This window comes from Lissotriton helveticus, chromosome 6 (assembly GCF_964261635.1).
Source record: "Lissotriton helveticus chromosome 6, aLisHel1.1, whole genome shotgun sequence".
Lineage (NCBI taxonomy): Eukaryota > Metazoa > Chordata > Amphibia > Caudata > Salamandridae > Lissotriton > Lissotriton helveticus.
Genome location: NC_136067.1, coordinates 1,962,168,484 through 1,962,188,957, shown reverse-complemented (window position 1 = coordinate 1,962,188,957; position 20,474 = coordinate 1,962,168,484). Strand labels below are relative to the sequence as shown.

Sequence of the window (20,474 nt, the reverse complement as noted above, 5' to 3'; positions counted from 1 at the left end):
ACCCACCCACCCGTTCTCTGTTGTTGGTCCCCACCCACCCACCCGTTCTCTGTTGTTGGTCCCCACCCACCCACCCGTTCTCTGTTGTTGGTCCCCACCCACACACCCGTTCTCTGTTGTTGGTCCCCACACACCCGTTCTCTGTTGTTGGTCCCCACCGACCCACCCGCCCGTTCTCTGTTGCTGGTCCCCACCCACCGGCCCGTTCTCTGTTGCTGGTCCCCACCCACCGGCCCGTTCTCTGTTGCTGGTCCCCACCCACCCGCCCGTTCTCTGTTGCTGGTCCCCACCCACCCGCCCGTTCTCTGTTGCTGGTCCCCACCCACCCGCCCGTTCTCTGTTGCTGGTCCCCACCCACCCGCCCGTTCTCTGTTGCTGGTCCCCACCCACCCGCCCGTTCTCTGTTGCTGGTCCCCACCCACCCGCCCGTTCTCTGTTGCTGGTCCCCACCCACCCGCCCGTTCTCTGTTGCTGGTCCCCACCCACCCGCCCGTTCTCTGTTGCTGGTCCCCACCCACCCGCCCGTTCTCTGTTGCTGGTCCCCACCCACCCGCCCGTTCTCTGTTGCTGGTCCCCACCCACCCGCCCGTTCTCTGTTGCTGGTCCCCACCCACCCGCCCGTTCTCTGTTGCTGGTCCCCACCCACCCGCCCGTTCTCTGTTGCTGGTCCCCACCCACCCGCCCGTTCTCTGTTGCTGGTCCCCGCCCACCCACCCGTTCTCTGTTGCTGATCCCCACCCACCCGCCCGTTCTCTGTTGCTGATCCCCGCCCACCCGCTCGTTCTCTGTTGCTGATCCACGCCCACCAGCCCATTCTCTGTTGCTGGTCCCTGTCCACCCACCAGATCTCTGTTGCTGATAAACCACCCACCCGCCCGTTCTCTGTTGCTGATAAACCACCCACCCGCCCGTTCTCTGTTGCTGATCCCCACCCACCCGCCCGTTCTCTGTTGCTGATATCCACCCACCCGTTCTCTGTTGCTGATATCCACCCACCCGTTCTCTGTTGTTGATACCCACCTGTTCTCTGTTGCTGATCCCCACCCACCTCGCCCGTTCACTATTGCTGATCATCACCCACCCACCAGTTCTCGGTTGCTGATCCCCGCCCACCCATCCTTTCTCTGTTGCTGATCCCCGCCCACCCACCGTTTCTCTGTTGTTGATCCACGCCCACCCTTCCTTTCTCTGTTGTTGATCCACGCCCACCCTTCCTTTCTCTGTTGCTGATCCACGCCCACCCACCCTTTCCCTGTTGCTGATCCACGCCCACCCACTCTTTCCCTGTTGCTGATCCACGCCCACCCGCCCATTCTCTGTTACTGATCCCCACCACCCGCCTGTTCTCTGTTGCTAATCTACACCCATTCGTCCGCTCTCTGTTGCTGATCCCGGCCTGCCCACCTGCCCGCTCTGTTGCTGTTCCCCACCCGCCCGCTCTCTGTTGCTGATCCCTGCCCACTCACTCTCTGTTTATGATACCTGCCCGCTCTCCGTTGCTGATGCCCCGCCCACCAGCCCGCTCTGTTTCTGGACCCCGCCCTCCCGCTCTCTGTTGCTGAACCCGATCCCCGCCTGCTCTCTGTTGCTGATCCCCGCCCACCTGCCTGCTCTCTGTTGCTGATCTCTGCCCACCTGCCTGCTCTCTGTTGCTGGTCCCCACCCACCCGTCTGTTCTCTGTTGCTGGTTGCCGCCCACCCACCCGTTCTCTGTTGCTGATCCCCGCCCACCCGCCCGTTCTCTGTTGCTGATCCCCACCCACCCGCCCGTTCTCTGTTGCTGATCCCCGCCCACCCGCCCGTTCTCTGTTGCTGATCCCCACCCACCCGCCTGTTCTGTTGCTGATCCCCACCCACCCGCCCGTTCCCTGTTGCTGATCCCCACCCACCCGCCCGTTCCCTGTTGCTGATCCCCACCCACCCGCCCGTTCTCTGTTGCTGATCCCCACCCACCCGCCCGTTCTCTGTTGCTGATCCCCACCCACCCGCCCGTTCTCTGTTGCTGATCCCCGCCCACCCGCCCGTTCTCTGTTGCTGATCCCCACCCACCCGCCCGTTCTCTGTTGCTGATCCCCGCCCACCCGCCCGTTCTCTGTTGCTGATCCCCGCCCACCCGCCCGTTCTCTGTTGCTGATCCCCGCCCACCCGCCCGTTCTCTGTTGCTGATCCCCGCCCACCCGCCCGTTCTCTGTTGCTGATCCCCGCCCACCCGCCCGTTCTCTGTTGCTGATCCCCGCCCACCCGCCCGTTCTCTGTTGCTGATCCCCACCCACCCGCCCGTTCTCTGTTGCTGATCCCCACCCACCCGCCCGTTCTCTGTTGCTGATCCCCACCCACCCGCCCGTTCTCTGTTGCTGATCCCCGCCCACCCGCTCGTTCTCTGTTGCTGATCCACGCCCACCAGCCCATTCTCTGTTGCTGGTCCCTGTCCACCCACCAGATCTCTGTTGCTGATAAACCACCCACCCGCCCGTTCTCTGTTGCTGATCCCCACCCACCCGCCCGTTCTCTGTTGCTGATATCCACCCACCCGTTCTCTGTTGCTGATATCCACCCACCCGTTCTCTGTTGTTGATACCCACCTGTTCTCTGTTGCTGATCCCCACCCACCTCGCCCGTTCACTGTTGCTGATCATCACCCACCCACCAGTTCTCGGTTGCTGATCCCCGCCCACCCATCCTTTCTCTGTTGCTGATCCCCACCCACCCGCCCGTTCTCTGTTGCTGATCCCCGCCCACCCGCCCGTTCTCTGTTGCTGATCCCCGCCCACCCGCCCGTTCTCTGTTGCTGATCCCCGCCCACCCGCCCGTTCTCTGTTGCTGATCCCCGCCCACCCGCCCGTTCTCTGTTGCTGATCCCCGCCCACCCGCCCGTTCTCTGTTGCTGATCCCCGCCCACCCGCCCGTTCTCTGTTGCTGATCCCCGCCCACCCGCCCGTTCTCCTTTGCTGATCCCCGCCCACCCGCCCGTTCTCTGTTGCTGATCCCCGCCCACCCGCCCGTTCTCTGTTGCTGATACCCGCCCACCCGCCCGTTCTATGTTGCTGATCCCCGCCCACCCGCCCGTTCTTTGTTGCTGATCCCCGCCCACCCGCCCGTTCTTTGTTGCTGATCCCCGCCCACCCGCCCGTTCTCTGTTGCTGATCCCCGCCCACCCGCCCGTTCTCTGTTGCTGATCCCCGCCCGCCCACCCGCTCGTTCTCTGTTGCTGATCCACGCCCACCAGCCCATTCTCTGTTGCTGGTCCCTGTCCACCCACCAGATCTCTGTTGCTGATAAACCACCCACCCGCCCGTTCTCTGTTGCTGATCCCCACCCACCCGCCCGTTCTCTGTTGCTGATATCCACCCACCCGTTCTCTGTTGTTGATACCCACCTGTTCTCTGTTGCTGATCCCCACCCACCTCGCCCGTTCACTGTTGCTGATCATCACCCACCCACCAGTTCTCGGTTGCTGATCCCCGCCCACCCATCCTTTCTCTGTTGCTGATCCCCGCCCACCCACCGTTTCTCTGTTGTTGATCCACGCCCACCTTTCCTTTCTCTGTTGTTGATCCACGCCCACCCTTCCTTTCTCTGTTGCTGATCCACGCCCACCCACCCTTTCCCTGTTGCTGATCCACGCCCACCCACCCTTTCCCTGTTGCTGATCCACGCCCACCCGCCCATTCTCTGTTACTGATCCCCACCACCCGCCTGTTCTCTGTTGCTAATCTACACCCATTCGTCCGCTCTCTGTTGCTGATCCCGGCCTGCCCACCTGCCCGCTCTGTTGCTGTTCCCCACCCGCCCGCTCTCTGTTGCTGATCCCTGCCCACTCACTCTCTGTTTATGATACCTGCCCGCTCTCCGTTGCTGATGCCCCGCCCACCAGCCCGCTCTGTTTCTGGACCCCGCCCTCCCGCTCTCTGTTGCTGAACCCGATCCCCGCCTGCTCTCTGTTGCTGATCCCCGCCCACCTGCCTGCTCTCTGTTGCTGATCTCTGCCCACCTGCCTGCTCTCTGTTGCTGGTCCCCACCCACCCGTCTGTTCTCTGTTGCTGGTCGCCGCCCACCCACCCGGTCTTTGTTGATGGTCCCCGCCCACCCACCCGGTCTTTGTTGATGGTCCCCGCCCACCCACCCGGTCTTTGTTGATGGTCCCCGCCCACCCACCCGTTCTCTGTTGTTGGTCCCCGCCCACCCACCCGTTCTCTGTTGTTGGTCCCCGCCCACCCACCCGTTCTCTGTTGTTGGTCCCCGCCCACCCACCCGTTCTCTGTTGTTGGTCCCCGCCCACCCACCCGTTCTCTGTTGTTGGTCCCCGCCCACCCACCCGTTCTCTGTTGTTGGTCCCCGCCCACCCACCCGTTCTCTGTTGTTGGTCCCCGCCCACCCACCCGTTCTCTGTTGTTGGTCCCCATCCACCCACCCGTTTTCTGTTGTTGGTCCCCATCCACCCACCCGTTCTCTGTTGTTGGTCCCCACCCACCCACCCGTTCTCTGTTGTTGGTCCCCACCCACCCACCCGTTCTCTGTTGTTGGTCCCCACCCACACACCCGTTCTCTGTTGTTGGTCCCCACACACCCGTTCTCTGTTGTTGGTCCCCACCGACCCACCCACCCGTTCTCTGTTGTTGGTCCCCACCCACCCGCCCGTTCTCTGTTGCTGGTCCCCACCCACCGGCCCGTTCTCTGTTGCTGGTCCCCACCCACCCGGCCGTTCTCTGTTGCTGGTCCCCACCCACCCGCCCGTTCTCTGTTGCTGGTCCCCACCCACCCGCCCGTTCTCTGTTGCTGGTCCCCACCCACCCGCCCGTTCTCTGTTGCTGGTCCCCACCCACCCGCCCGTTCTCTGTTGCTGGTCCCCACCCACCCGCCCGTTCTCTGTTGCTGGTCCCCACCCACCCGCCCGTTCTCTGTTGCTGGTCCCCACCCACCCGCCCGTTCTCTGTTGCTGGTCCCCACCCACCCGCCCGTTCTCTGTTGCTGGTCCCCACCCACCCGCCCGTTCTCTGTTGCTGGTCCCCACCCACCCACCCGTTCTCTGTTGCTGGTCCCCACCCACCCACCCGTTCTCTGTTGCTGGTCCCCACCCGCCCGTTCTCTGTTGCTGGTCCCCACCCGCCCGTTCTCTGTTGCTGGTCGCTACCCACCCGCCCGTTCTCTGTTGCTGGTCCCCACCCACCCGCCCGTTCTCTGTTGCTGGTCCCCACCCACCCGCCCGTTCTCTGTTGCTGGTCCCCACCCACCCGCCCGTTCTCTGTTGCTGGTCCCCACCCACCCGCCCGTTCTCTGTTGCTGGTCCCCACCCACCCGCCCGTTCTCTGTTGCTGGTCCCCACCCACCCGCCCGTTCTCTGTTGCTGGTCCCCACCCACCCGCCCGTTCTCTGTTGCTGGTCCCCACCCACCTGCCCGTTCTCTGTTGCTTGTTACCACCCTCCCGTCCGTTCTCTGTTGCTGATCCCCACCCACCCGCCCGTTCTCTGTTGCTGATCCCCACCCACCCGCCCGTTCTCTGTTGCTGATCCCCACCCACCCGCCCGTTCTCTGTTGCTGATCCCCACCCACCCGCCCGTTCTCTGTTGCTGATCCCCACCCACCCGCCCGTTCTCTGTTGCTGATCCCCACCCACCCGCCCGTTCTCTGTTGCTGATCCCCACCCACCCGCCCGTTCTCTGTTGCTGATCCCCACCCACCCGCCTGTTCTCTGTTGCTGATCCCCACCCACCCGCCCGTTCTCTGTTGCTGATCCCCACCCACCCGCCCGTTCTCTGTTGCTGATATCCACCCACCCACCCGTTCTCTATTGTTGATACCCACCCACCCGCCAGTTTTTTGTTGCTGATCCCAGCCCACCCATCCTTTCTCTGTTGCTGATCCCCGCCCACCCACCGTTTCTCTGTTGCTGATCCACGGCCGCCCTTCCTTTCTCTGTTGCTGATCCACGCCCACCCGCCCATTCTCTGTTACTGATCCCCACCCACCCGCACGTTCTCTGTTACTGATCCCCACCCACCCGCCTGTTCTCTGTTGCTCATCTACACCCATTCGTCCGTTCTCTGTTGCTGATCTACACCCATTCGTCCGTTCTCTGTTGCTGATCCACGCCCACCTGCCCGCTGTGTTTCTGAACCCCACCTGCCCGCTGTGTTGCTGATCCCCACACGCCTGCTCTGTTGCTGATCCCCATTCTCTGTTGCTGATCCCCATTCTCTGTTGCTGATCCCCATTCTCTGTTGCTGATCCCCACTCTCTGTTGCTGATCTCCACCCACCCGCCCGTTCTCTGTTGCTGATCCCCACCCACCCGCCCGTTCTCTGTTGCTGATCCCCACCCACCCGCCCGTTCTCTGTTGCTGATACCCACCCACCCGTCCTCTGTTGCTGATCCCCACCCATTCTCTGTTGCTGATCCCTACCCACCCGCCCGTTCTCTGTTGCTGATCCCCGCCCACCCGCCCGTTCTCTGTTGCTGATCCCCGCCCACCCGCCCGTTCTGTTGCTGATCCCCGCCCACCCGCCCGTTCTCTGTTGCTGATCCCCACCCACCCGCCCATTCTCTGTTGCTGATCCCCACCCACCCGCCCATTCTCTGTTGCTGATCCCCACCCACCCGCCCGTTCTCTGTTGCTGATCCCCACCCACCCGCCCGTTCTCTGTTGCTGATATCCACTCACCCGCCCGCCCGTTCTCTGTTGCTGATATCCACCCACCCACCCGTTCTCTATTGTTGATACCCACCCACCCGCCAGTTTTTTGTTGCTGATCCCCGCCCACCCATCCTTTCTCTGTTGCTGATCCCCGCCCACCCACTGTTTCTCTGTTGCTGATCCACGCCCACCCTTCCTTTCTCTGTTGCTGATCCACGCCCGCCCTTCCTTTCTCTGTTGCTGATCCACGCCCACCCGCCCTTTCTCTGTTGCTGATCCACACCCACCCGCCCATTCTCTGTTACTGATCCCCACCCACCCGCCCGTTCTCTGTTACTGATCCCCACCCACCCGCCTGTTCTCTGTTGCTCATCTACACCCATTCGTCCGTTCTCTGTTGCTGATCTACACCCATTCGTCCGTTCTCTGTTGCTGATCCACGCCCACCTGCCCGCTGTGTTTCTGAACCCCACCTGCCCGCTGTGTTGCTGATCCCCACACGCCTGCTCTGTTGCTGATCCCCATTCTCTGTTGCTGATCCCCATTCTCTGTTGCTGATCCCCACTCTCTGTTGCTGATCTCCACCCACCCGCCCATTCTCTGTTGCTGAGCCCCACCCACCCGCCCATTCTCTGTTGCTGAGCCCCACCCACCCGCCCATTCTCTGTTGCTGAGCCCCACCCACCCGCCCATTCTCTGTTGCTGAGCCCCACCCACCCGCCCATTCTCTGTTGCTGAGCCCCACCCACCCGCCCATTCTCTGTTGCTGAGCCCCACCCACCCGCCCATTCTCTGTTGCTGAGACCCACCCGCCCATTCTCTGTTTCTGAGCCCCACCCACCCGCCCATTCTCTGTTGCTGAGTCCCACCCACCCGCCCATTCTCTGTTGCTGATCCCCCACCCACCCGCCCATTCTCTGATACTGATCCCCACCCACCCGCCCATTCTCTGATACTGATCCCCACCCGCCCATTCTCTGTTACTTATTCCCACCCACCCGCCCAGGTAGCTTGGCATAAAAGCAGTCAGACTTAACTTGGAGATTATGTGCCTAGTATTTATGCAGCACACAAACAGTAATAAAGTGAGAACCTGCGGTGTGGCCTGACCACCTATGATGGCGGGTGCTCTCTAAGGAACTCCTGAGCCAGACCCCTGCTATGGCCCTAATCCTGCTGTTGGCCGCCTAATCCGGGCTCCGTTGGGGCCTCAAATTGTCCGGGGCTTCCTCCTGCAGTGTTGGTGTGGTCTTTTAACACCAGTGCCTCTGGGTCGAAGGAACTGTGGCCAGCGGCACACAATAAGAAGGCGACTGTGGCCTGGGCGAATGATCAGGGAAGTCCAGGGTCACGCATATGGCACTGAGAAGATACTGGTGCAGGCAATTTAACCGGTCTGTTGCTAGTTCTCGCTCACCTACCTGTTCTCTGTTGCTGGTCCCCGTCCATCCACCCGTTCTATGTTGTTGATCCCCGCCCACTCGCTCGTTCTCTGTAGCTGATCCCCGCCCACCGCCCGTTCTCTGTTGCTGATCCCCGCCCACCCGCTCGTTCTCTATAGCTGATCCCCGCCCACCCGCCCCTTCTCTGTTGCTGATCCCCGCCCACCCGCCCCTTCTCTGTTGCTGATCGCCACCCACCCGCCCCTTCTCTGTTGCTGATCGCCACCCACCCGCCCCTTCTCTGTTGCTGATCCTCACCCACCCGCCCGTTCTGTTGCTGATCCCCACCCACCCGCCCGTTCTCTGTTGCTGAGCCCCACCCACCCGCCCGTTCTCTGTTGCTGATCCCCACCCACCCGTTCTCTGTTGCTGATCCCCACCCACCCACCCGTTCTCTGTTGCTGATCCCCACCCACCCGTCCGTTCTCTGTTGCTGATCCCCACCCACCCGTCCGTCCTCTGTTGCTGATCCCCACCCATTCTCTGTTGCTGATCCCTACCCACCCGTTCTCTGTTGCTGATCCCCGCCCACCCGCCCGTTCTCTGTTGCTGATCCCCGCCCACCCGCCCGTTCTCTGTTGCTGATCCCCGCCCACCCGCCCGTTCTCTGTTGCTGATCCCTGCCCACCCGCCTGTTCTCTGTTGCTGATCCCCGCCCACCCGCCCGTTCTCTGTTGCTGATCCCCGCCCGCCCACCCGCTCGTTCTCTGTTGCTGATCCACGCCCACCAGCCCATTCTCTGTTGCTGGTCCCTGTCCACCCACCAGATCTCTGTTGCTGATCCCCACCCACCGCCCGTTCTCTGTTGCTGATCCCCACCCACCGCCCGTTCTCTGTTGCTGATCCCCACCCACCCGCCCGTTCTCTGTTGCTGATCCCCACCCACCCGCCCGTTCTCTGTTGCTGATCCCCACCCACCCGCCCGTTCTCTGTTGCTGATCCCCACCCACCCGCCCGTTCTCTGTTGCTGATCCCCACCCACCCGCCCGTTCTCTGTTGCTGATCCCCACCCACCCGCCCGTTCTCTGTTGCTGATCCCCACCCACCCGCCCGTTCTCTGTTGCTGATCCCCACCCACCCGCCCGTTCTCTGTTGCTGATCCCCACCCACCCGCCCGTTCTCTGTTGCTGATCCCCACCCACCCGCCCGTTCTCTGTTGCTGATTACCCCACCCACCCGCCCGTTCTCTGTTGCTGATTACCCCACCCACCCGCCCGTTCTCTGTTGCTGATTACCCCACCCACCCGCCCGTTCTCTGTTGCTGATTACCCCACCCACCCGCCCGTTCTCTGTTGCTGATTACCCCACCCACCCGCCCGTTGTCTGTTGCTGATTACCCCACCCACCCGCCCGTTGTCTGTTGCTGATTACCCCACCCACCCGCCCGTTGTCTGTTGCTGATTACCCCACCCACCCGCCCGTTGTCTGTTGCTGATTAAGATTTCCCGCCCACCCGCCCGTTCTCTGTTGCTGATATCCACCCACCCGCCCGCCCGTTCTCTGTTGCTGATATCCACCCACCCACCCGTTCTCTGTTGTTGATACCCACCCACCCGCCAGTTTTCTGTTGCTGATCCCCGCCCACCCATCCTTTCTCTGTTGCTGATCCCCGCCCACCCTTCCTTTCTCTGTTGCTGATCCACACCCACCCTTCCTTTCTCTGTTGCTGATCCACGCCCAGCCACCCTTTCTCTGTTGCTGATCCACGCCCACCCGCCCATTCTCTGTTACTGATCCCCACCCACCCGCCTGTTCTCTGTTGCTAATCTACACCCATTCGTCCGTTCTCTGTTGCTGATCTACACCCATTCGTCCGTTCTCTGTTGCTGATCCACGCCCACCCACCCTTTCTCTGTTGCTGATCCACGCCCATCCGCCCGCTCTCTGTTGCTGATCCACGCCCACCCAGCCCGCTCTGTGTTGCTGATCCCCACCCACCTGCCCGCTGTGTTTCTGAACCCCACCTGCCCTCTGTGTTGCTGATCCCCACACGCCTGCTCTGTTGCTGATCCCCATTCTCTGTTGCTGATCCCCACTCTCTGTTGCTGATCTCCACCCACCCGCCCATTCTCTGTTGCTGATCCCCACCCACCCACCCATTCTCTGTTGCTAATCTACACCTACCCGTCCGCTCTCTCTTGCTGATCCCGGCCGGGCCACCTGCCTGCTCTGTTGTTGTTCCCCAACCGCCTGCTCTCTGTTGCTGATCCCTGCCCACTCGCTCTCTCTGTTTCTGATACCTGCCCACTCTCTGTTGCTGATCCCTGCCCTCCTGCCCGCTCCCTGTTGCTGATCCCTGCCCTCCTGCCTGCTCTGTTGTTGTTCCCCAACCGCCTGCTCTCTGTTGCTGATCCCCACCCACCCGCCCATTCTCTGTTGCCGAACCCTGCCCACCCGCCTGCTCTCTGTTGCTGAACCCAACCCACCAGCTCGCTCTCTTTTGCTGATTCCCGCCGACCCCTCCTCTGTTGCTGATCCACACCCACCCAATCGCTCTATTGCTGATCCACGACTACTCACCCACCCATTCTCTGTAGCTCATGCCTGCCCACCTGCCCATTCTCTTTTACTGATCATTCTCTGTTACTGATCCCCACCCACCCGCCCATTCTCTGTTGCTGATCCCCACCCACCCGCCCATTCTCTGTTGCTGATCCCCACCCACCCGCCCATTCTCTGTTGCTGATCCCCACCCACGCGCCCATTCTCTGTTACTGATCCCCACCCACCCGCCCATTCTCTGTTAATGATCCCCACCCACCCGCCCATTCTCTGTTACTTATCCCCACCCACCCACCCATTCTCTGTTACTTATCCCCACCCACCCGCCCATTCTCTGTTACTTATCCCCACCCACCCGCCCATTCTCTGTTACTTATCCCCACCCACCCGCCCATTCTCTGTTACTTATCCCCACCCACCCGCCCATTCTCTGTTACTGATTGTTCTCTGTACCCGCCTATTCTCTGTTGCTAATCTACACCTACCCGTCCGCTCTCTCTTGCTGATCCCGGCCGGGCCACCTGCCTGCTCTGTTGTTGTTCCCCAACCGCCTGCTCTCTGTTGCTGATCCCTGCCCACTCGCTCTCTCTGTTTCTGATACCTGCCCACTCTCTGTTGCTGATCCCTGCCCTCCTGCCCGCTCTCTGTTGCTGAACTCGGCCCTCCCGCCCGCACTCTGTTGCTGAACACCGCCCTCCCGCCCGCTCTATGTTGCTGAACTCCGCCCACCTGCCCGCCCTGCTACTGATCCCCACCCACCGTTTTCTGTTCCTGATCCCCGCCTGCTCTCTGTTCCTGATCCCCGCCCACTTGCCTGCTCTCTGTTGCTGATCCCCTCCCACCTGCCTGCTCTCTGCTGCTGATCTCCGCCCACCCGCCCTCTCTGTGTTGCTGAACCCCGCCCTCTCTGTTGCTGAACCCCACCCACCTGCCCGCTCTCTGTTGCTGAACTGCACCCACCCCCCCTCTCTATGTTGCTGAACCCCACCCAACCGCCTTCTCTCTCTTGCTGAACCCTGCCCACCCGCCCTCTTTCTGTTGCCGAACCCTGCCCACCCGCCTGCTCTCTGTTGCTGAACCCAACCCACCAGCTCGCTCTCTTTTGCCGATTCCCGCTGACCCCTCCTCTGTTGCTGATCCACACCCACCCAATCGCTCTGTTGCTGATCCACGACTACTCACCCACCCATTCTCTGTAGCTCATGCCTGCCCACCTGCCCATTCTCTTTTACTGATCATTCTCTGTTACTGATCCCCACCCACCCGCCTATTCTCTATTGCTGGTCCCCGCCCACCCGCCTGTTCTCTGTTGCTGGTCCCCACCCACCCGCCTGTTCTCTGTTGCTGGTCCCCACCCACCCGCCTGTTCTCTGTTGCTGGTCCCCACCCACCCGCCTGTTCTCTGTTGCTGGTCCCCACCCACCCGCCCGTTCTCTGTTGCTGGTCCCCACCCACCCGCCCGTTCTCTGTTGCTGGTCCCCACCCACCCGCCCGTTCTCTGTTGCTGGTCCCCACCCACCCGCCCGTTCTCTTTTGCTGGTCCCCACCCACCCGCCCGTTCTCTTTTGCTGGTCCCCACCCACCCGCCCGTTCTCTTTTGCTGGTCCCCACCCACCCGCCCGTTCTCTTTTGCTGGTCCCCACCCACCCGCCCGTTCTCTGTTGCTGGTCCCCACCCACCCGCCCGTTCTCTGTTGCTGGTCCCCACCCACCCGCCCGTTCTCTGTTGCTGGTCCCCACCCACCCGCCCGTTCTCTGTTGCTGGTCCCCGCCCACCCGCCCGTTCTCTGTTGCTGGTCCCCGCCCACCCGCCCGTTCTCTGTTGCTGGTCCCCGCCCACCCGCCCGTTCTCTGTTGCTGGTCCCCGCCCACCCGCCCGTTCTCTGTTGCTGGTCCCCGCCCACCCGCCCGTTCTCTGTTGCTGGTCCCCGCCCACCCGCCCGTTCTCTGTTGCTGGTCCCCGCCCACCCGCCCGTTCTCTGTTGCTGGTCCCCGCCCACCCGCCCGTTCTCTGTTGCTGGTCCCCGCCCACCCGCCCGTTCTCTGTTGCTGGTCCCCGCCCACCCGCCCGTTCTCTGTTGCTGGTCCCCGCCCACCCGCCCGTTCTCTGTTGCTGGTCCCCGCCCACCCGCCCGTTCTCTGTTGCTGGTCCCCGCCCACCCGCCCGTTCTCTGTTGCTGGTCCCCGCCCACCCGCCCGTTCTCTGTTGCTGGTCCCCGCCCACCCGCCCGTTCTCTGTTGCTGGTCCCCGCCCACCCGCCCGTTCTCTGTTGCTGGTCCCCGCCCACCCGCCCGTTCTCTGTTGCTGGTCCCCGCCCACCCGCCCGTTCTCTGTTGCTGGTCCCCGCCCACCCGCCCGTTCTCTGTTGCTGGTCCCCGCCCACCCGCCCGTTCTCTGTTGCTGGTCCCCGCCCACCCGCCCGTTCTCTGTTGCTGGTCCCCGCCCACCCGCCCGTTCTCTGTTGCTGGTCCCCGCCCACCCGCCCGTTCTTGTTGCTGGTCCCCGCCCACCCGCCCGTTCTCTGTTGCTGGTCCCCGCCCACCCGCCTGTTCTCTGTTGCTGGTCCCTGCCCACCTGTGCCTTCTCTGTTATTGGTCCCCGCCCACCCACCTGTTTTATCTTGTTGGTCCCCGCCCACCCGCCTGTTTTATCTTGTTGGTCCCCGCCCACCCGCCTGTTCTCTGTTGTTGGTCCCCGCCCACCCACCCGTTCTCTGTCGTTGGTCCCCGCCCACCCACCCGTTCTCTGTCGTTGGTCCCCGCCCATTCTCTGTTGTTGTTCCCGCCCGTTCTCTGTTGTTGGTCCCCGCCCACCCACCCGTTCTCTGTTGTTGGTCCCCGCCCACCCACCCGTTCTCTGTCGTTGGTCCCCGCCCATTCTCTGTTGTTGGTCCCGCCCACCCGCCCGTTCTCTGTTGTTGGTTCCACCCACCCACCAGTTCTCTGTTGTTGGTCCCCACCCACCCGCCTGTTCTCTTTCGCTGGTCCCTGACCACCGATTTTCTGTTGCTGGTCCCCGCCCATCCGCCCGTTGTTTGTTACTGATCCCCGCCCACCCGCCCTTTTTCTGTTGCTGATCCCCGCCCACCCACCCTTTTTCTGTTGCTGATCCCCGCCCACCCACCCTTTTTCTGTTGCTGATCCCCGCCCACCCACCCTTTTTCTGTTGCTGATCCCCGCCCACCCACCCTTTTTCTGTTGCTGATCCCCGCCCACCCACCCTTTTTCTGTTGCTGATCCCCGCCCACCCACCCACCCTTTTTCTGTTGCTGATCTCCGCCCACCCACCCACCCTTTTTCTGTTGCTGATCTCCGCCCACCCACCCACCCTTTTTCTGTTGCAGATCCCCGCCCACCCACCCTTTTTCTGTTGCAGATCCCCGCCCACCCACCCTTTTTCTGTTGCAGATCCCCGCCCACCCACCCTTTTTCTGTTGCAGATCCCCGCCCACCCACCCTTTTTCTGTTGCAGATCCCCGCCCACCCACCCTTTTTCTGTTGCAGATCCCCGCCCACCCACCCTTTTTCTGTTGCAGATCCCCGCCCACCCACCCTTTTTCTGTTGCTGATCCCCGCCCACCCACCCTTTTTCTGTTGCTGATCCCCGCCCACCCACCCTTTTTCTGTTGCTGATCCCCGCCCACCCACCCTTTTTCTGTTGCTGATCCCCGCCCACCCACCCTTTTTCTGTTGCTGATCCCCGCCCACCCACCCTTTTTCTGTTGCTGATCCCCGCCCACCCACCCTTTTTCTGTTGCTGATCCCCGCCCACCCACCCTTTTTCTGTTGCTGATCCCCGCCCACCCACCCTTTTTCTGTTGCTGATCCCCGCCCACCCACCCTTTTTCTGTTGCTGATCCCCGCCCACCCACTCTTTTGTTGTTGCTGATTCCCCCCCACCCACCCTTTTTCTGTTGCTGATCCACTCCCACCCACCCTTCTCTGTTGCTGATCCACGCCCACCCGCTTGCTCTCTGGTGCTGGTCCCCACCCACCGCCCGTTCTCTGTTGCTGGTCCCCGCCTACCCCCCCGTTCTCTGTTGCTGGTCCCCGCCCACCCGCCCGTTCTCTGTTGTTGGTCTCCGCCCACCCACCCGTTCTCTGTCGTTGGTCCCCGCCCATTCTCTGTTGTTGGTCCCGCCCACCCGCTCGTTTTCTGTTGTTGGTCCCACCCACCCACCCGTTCTCTGTTGTTGGTCCCACCCACCCACCCGTTCTCTGTTGTTGGTCCCACCCACCCACCCGTTCTCTGTTGTTGGTCCCACCCACCCACCCGTTCTCTGTTGTTGGTCCCCACCCACCCGCCTGTTCTCTTTTGCTGGTCCCTGAGTACCGATTTTCTGTTGCTGGTCCCCGCCCATCCGCCCGTTGTCTGTTGCTGATCCCCGCCCACCCACCCTTTTTCTGTTGCTGATCCCCGCCCACCCACCCTTTTTCTGTTGCTGATCCCCGCCCACCCACCCTTTTTCTGTTGCTGATCCCCGCCCACCCACCCTTTTTCTGTTGCTGATCCCCGCCCACCCACCCTTTTTCTGTTGCTGATCCCCGCCCACCCACCCTTTTTCTGTTGCTGATCCCCGCCCACCCACCCTTTTTCTGTTGCTGATCCCCGCCCACCCACCCTTTTTCTGTTGCTGATCCCCGCCCACCCACCCTTTTTCTGTTGCTGATCCCCGCCCACCCACCCTTTTTCTGTTGCTGATCCCCGCCCACCCACCCTTTTTCTGTTGCTGATCCCCACCCACCCACCCTTTTTCTGTTGCTGATCCCCACCCACCCACCCTTTTTCTGTTGCTGATCCCCACCCACCCACCCTTTTTCTGTTGCAGATCCCCACCCACCCACCCTTTTTCTGTTGCAGATCCCCACCCACCCACCCTTTTTCTGTTGCAGATCCCCACCCACCCACCCTTTTTCTGTTGCAGATCCCCACCCACCCTTTTTCTGTTGCAGATCCCCACCCACCCACCCTTTTTCTGTTGCAGATCCCCGCCCACCCACCCACCCTTTTTCTGTTGCAGATCCCCGCCCACCCACCCACCCTTTTTCTGTTGCAGATCCCCACCCACCCTTTTTCTGTTGCTGATCCCCGCCCACCCACCCTTTTTACTGTTGCAGATCCCCACCCACCCACCCTTTTTCTGTTGCAGATCCCCGCCCACCCACCCACCCTTTTTCTGTTGCAGATCAACGCCCACCCACCCACCCTTTTTCTGTTGCTGATCCCTGCCCACCCACCCTTTTTCTGTTGCTGATCCCTACCCACCCTTTTTCTGTTGCTGATCCCCGCCCACCCACCCTTTTTCTGTTGCTGATCCCCGCCCACCCACCCTTTTTCTGTTGCTGATCCCCGCCCACCCACCCTTTTTCTGTTGCTGATCCCCGCCCACCCACCCTTTTTCTGTCGCTGATCCCCGCCCACCCACCCTTTTTCTGTCGCTGATCCCCGCCCACCCACCCTTTTTCTGTCGCTGATCCCCGCCCACCCACCCTTCTCTGTTGCTGATCCACGCCCACCCGCCTGCTCTCTGGTGCTGGTCCCCACCCACCGCCCGTTCTCTGTTGCTGGTCCCCGCCTACCCCCCCGTTCTCTGTTGCTGGTCCCCGCCCACCCGCCCGTTCTCTGTTGCTGGTCCCCGCCCACCCGCCCGTTCTCTGTTGCTGGTCCCCGCCCACCCGCCCGTTCTCTGTTGCTGGTCCCCGCCCACCCGCCCGTTCTCTGTTGCTGGTCCCCGCCCACCCGCCCGTTCTCTGTTGCTGGTCCCCGCCCACCCGCCCGTTCTCTGTTGCTGGTCCCCGCCCACCCGCCCGTTCTCTGTTGCTGGTCCCCGCCCACCCGCCCGTTCTCTGTTGCTGGTCCCCGCCCACCCGCCCGTTCTCTGTTGCTGGTCCCCGCCCACCCGCCCGTTCTCTGTTGTTGGTCCCCGCCCACCCGCCCGTTCTCTGTTGTTGGTCCCCACCCACCCGCCTGTTCTCTGTTGTTGGTCCCGCCCACGCACCCGTTCTCTCTTGTTGGTCCCCGCCCACCCGCCTGTTCTCTTTCGCTGGTCCCTGACCACCCTTTTCTGTTGCTGGTCCCCGCTCATCCGCCCTGCTCTGTTGCTGGTCCCTTCCCATCCGCCCGTTCTCTGTTGCTGATCCCCGCCCTTTCTCTGTTGCTGATCCCCGCCCACCCGCCCTTTCTCTGTTGCTAATCCCCGCCCACCCTACATTTCTGTGTTGCTGCTCCCCGCCCACCCACCCTTTTTCTGTTGCTGATCACCGCCCACCCACCCTTTTTCTGTTGCTGATCACCGCCCACCCACCCTTTTTCTGTTGCTGATCACCGCCCACCCACCCTTTTTCTGTTGCTGATCCCCGCCCACCCACCCTTTTTCTGTTGCTGATCCCCGCCCACCCACCCTTTTTCTGTTGCTGATCCCCGCCCACCCACCCTTTTTCTGTTGCTGATCCCCGCCCACCCACCCTTTTTCTGTTGCTGATCCCCGCCCACCCACCCTTTTTCTGTTGCTGATCCCCGCCCACCCACCCTTTTTCTGTTGCTGATCCCCGCCCACCCACCCTTTTTCTGTTGCTGATCCCCGCCCACCCACCCTTTTTCTGTTGCTGATCCCCGCCCACCCACCCTTCTCTGTTGCTGATCCACGCCCACCCACCCTTTCTCTGTTGCTGATTCACGCCCCCCACCCTTTCTCTGTAGCTGATCCCCATTCACCCACCTGCCCGCTGTGTTGCTGATGCCCACCTGCCCGCTGTGTTGCTGAACCCCACTCTCTGTTGCTGATCTCCACCCACTGCCTGTTCTCTGTTGCTAATCTACACCCACCCGTCCGCTCTCTGTTGCTGATCCCGGCCTGCCCACCTGCCCGCTCTGTTGCTGTTCCTCACCCACCCGTTTTCTGTTGCTGATCCCTGCCCACTCGCTCTCTGTTTCTGATACCTGCCGGCTCTCCGTTGCTGATCCCCGCCCACCAGCCCGGATCCCTGTTGCTGATCCCCGCTCTCCTGCCCGCTCTCTGTTGCTGAACCCCGCCCTCCTGCCCGCTCTCTGTTGCTGAACCCCGCCCTCCTGCCAGCTCTCTGTTGCTGAACCCCGCCCTCCCACCCACTCTGTTGCTGAACTCCACCCACCTGCCCGCTCTGTTGCTGATCCCCACCCACCCGTTTTCTGTTCCTGATCCCTGCCTGCTCTCTGTTGCTGATCCCCGCCAACCCACCCTCTCTGTGTTGCTGAACCCCGCCCTCTCTCTGTTGCTGAACCCCGCCCTCTCTCTGTTGCTGAACCCCGCCCACCTGCCCGCTCTGTTGCTGAACCCGCCCTCTCTGTGTTGCTGAACCCCACCCACTGCCCTATCTCTGGTGCTGAACCCCACCCACCCGCCCTCTCTGGTGCTGAACCCCACCCATCCGCCCTCTCTCTGTTGCTGAACCCCACCCACCCGCCCTCTCTCTGTTGCTGAACTCTCTCTGTTGCTGAACCCCACCCACCAACCCTCTCTCTGTTGCTGAACCCTGCCCACCTGTCCGCTCTCTGTTGCTAAACCCCGCCCAACAGCTCGCTCTCTGTTGCGGATTCCCGCCGACCCCTTCTCTGTTGCTGATCCACGCCCACCCAATCGCTCTGTTGCTGATCCACGACCACCCACCCACCCATTCTCTGTAGCTGATTCCTGTCCACCTGCCCATTCTCTGTTACTGATCCCCACCCACCTGCCTGTTCTCTATTGCTAATCCACACCCACCCGCCCGCTCTCTGTTGCTGATCCCGGCCTGCACACCTGTTCGCTCTGTTGCTGTTCCCCACCCGCCTGCTCTCTGTTGCTGATCCCCGCCCACCCGCTCTCTGTTTCTGATCCCTGCCCACACTCCGATGCTGATCCCTTCCCGCCGGTCCGTTCCCTGTTTCTGATCCCCGCCCTCCCGCCCACTCTATGTTGCTGAACTCCGCCCACCTGCCTTCCCTGTTGCTGATCCCCACACACCCGTTTTCTGTTTCTGATCCCCGCCTGCTCTCTGTTGCTGATCCCCGCCCACCTGCCTGCTCTCTGTTGCTGATCCCCGCCCACCTGCCTGCTCTCTGTTGCTGATCCCTGCCTACCCGCCCTCTCTGTTGTTGAACCCCGCCCACCCGCCCTCTCTCGGTTGCTGAACCCTGCCCTCTCTCTGTTGCTGAACCCATGTAGGAAGGTGGCTACCTGACTATGGTTACCCCAGATTTTTTGCCTGTGTTTAGCTGGTTTTTTGACTTAGTTGACCTGGTTCCCTGCTAATCAGGGCCCCAGGCCATCTGCTCTCTCTGTAAAATGGATTCCATGTACCCTAGGTACATACCACAATTGGAAATGGACTCCTTGTCAGCCCCTGTAGAATGCACTATAGGTGCACAGGGCATAGGAGCCACTAAGGCCTACCAGGGGCTGCAGCATATCTTTTGCCACCCCTGGCTGGTTCTTAAATTGACACAACTGGCTGATCACTCAGCTGGGGTAAGGTGGTGTACACACCCCTTGCTTAGATATAGTATACCTATGTCTAAACCTATATCTGGACACATGTAAACCTGTGAGCCACTCCTATAGTCAGGCCTCATCAATCCTGGAGGCTGAGTGCGTGGTTTTATGTGAGATGGAGCTCTAGCATGAGCTGAGCCTGTCTGCAGCCATCGGGAACAAATCCCTAAGCTGTTTCAGGATAATGCCATACCATATACTATTAAGTGCCTTATAATCCTCGCGGTTATTTAGCAACTTTGGTTTGGCTTTATCAAAACATGTCGTGTAAGGTGTCATACGCTTTGGAATACCATCCCCTCGCCAGTTCTGGCGACGGGGATGGCATTCCACCCCTCTAGAGGGGTAAGACATGTTACTTTGCTTTAATGCGGTTGATTTCTCCAAAGACCTTAAGATCCACAAAATGGATGCCTCTGCCACAGACAAATGTCTGGACCCCTGCAGTTGACTGAAACTCGACCAAATGGGTCCTGGACAAAGGGTTTCCTGTCACAGGAGGGTGTCACCGCCCTCCAGACAGGAGATAGTGTATTGTAGCAGGGAGGTTTGAAAGAAACCAGACAGTGCCTGGGGAGCACAAGGCTTCCCCTTGCATAATCCGGTCAAACCGGTTCTGGGGCAGCCCAGCCCCAGCTCCAGTGAGACCTGGACAAAGGAAAGGGGGTGTAACCACCCCCCTTCCTGGTCCCACCCATAGGGAGGGACCTAGCAGGAGATCCACCCCTCAGATTGGAATAAGAGTGGGAGCAGTGCCCTAGCACAGTAGATCATCCTGAAATCACCTTTAAACTAAGAAGACGACTGGACTTCGACATTCTGATGATAGAAGACTGAAGAGAATCTCCCTTGTGGCCTAGGAGGGGCCACCCTGTGAACACAGGCACCACCCAGCACCTCGACGTCTGCTTTGCCGCCGCCTCCCGCCGGAGCCCGAGTGCAGAGCCTGACAAGACCCAGCTTCCCAGACTTCTCCCAGCCCGATCCACAGTCCCTACAAAGAAGGGACCCGTGGAGGCACCGAGAGACGTGGGAGCGGACATCTTGAAAGACCCCCGAGACGCTGACTGCGCAGCACCCGAGGCACCCTCGACTCTGTGCTTTGGGGATTAAGAAGCCCCACAATCGAGCAGCATTTGCAACAAAGATCAGCCCTCCAGCATCTCCAAGATCTGCGTGGGGCCCTTTTGCTTTGTGCCACTCGACTCGCCATCCCGGCCGCTTGTCACGTGGTCAGCGGCCATCTTGGCGACGAAACCTACGATTTACACTATGGGTCTGGTTGCTCCAGACCTGCCCTCGCTCCTGTAGAAAGGAGTACCCGCTCTGACCTTGCTGGTCCGAGTAATAAGCCTTTTTCACTTTCCCCGTGGCTTGCATTAGCCAAGG

At 61.6% G+C, this 20,474-nt stretch overlaps 1 long non-coding RNA gene across 1 annotated transcript in view; it reads left to right on the top strand.

Annotated features, from left to right (window-relative positions):
• The window catches only part of LOC144763936 (uncharacterized), a 110,622-nt gene that overhangs the window by 69,434 nt on the left and 20,714 nt on the right, over positions 1-20,474 (top strand). The gene's annotated exons all lie outside the window — the stretch shown is intronic.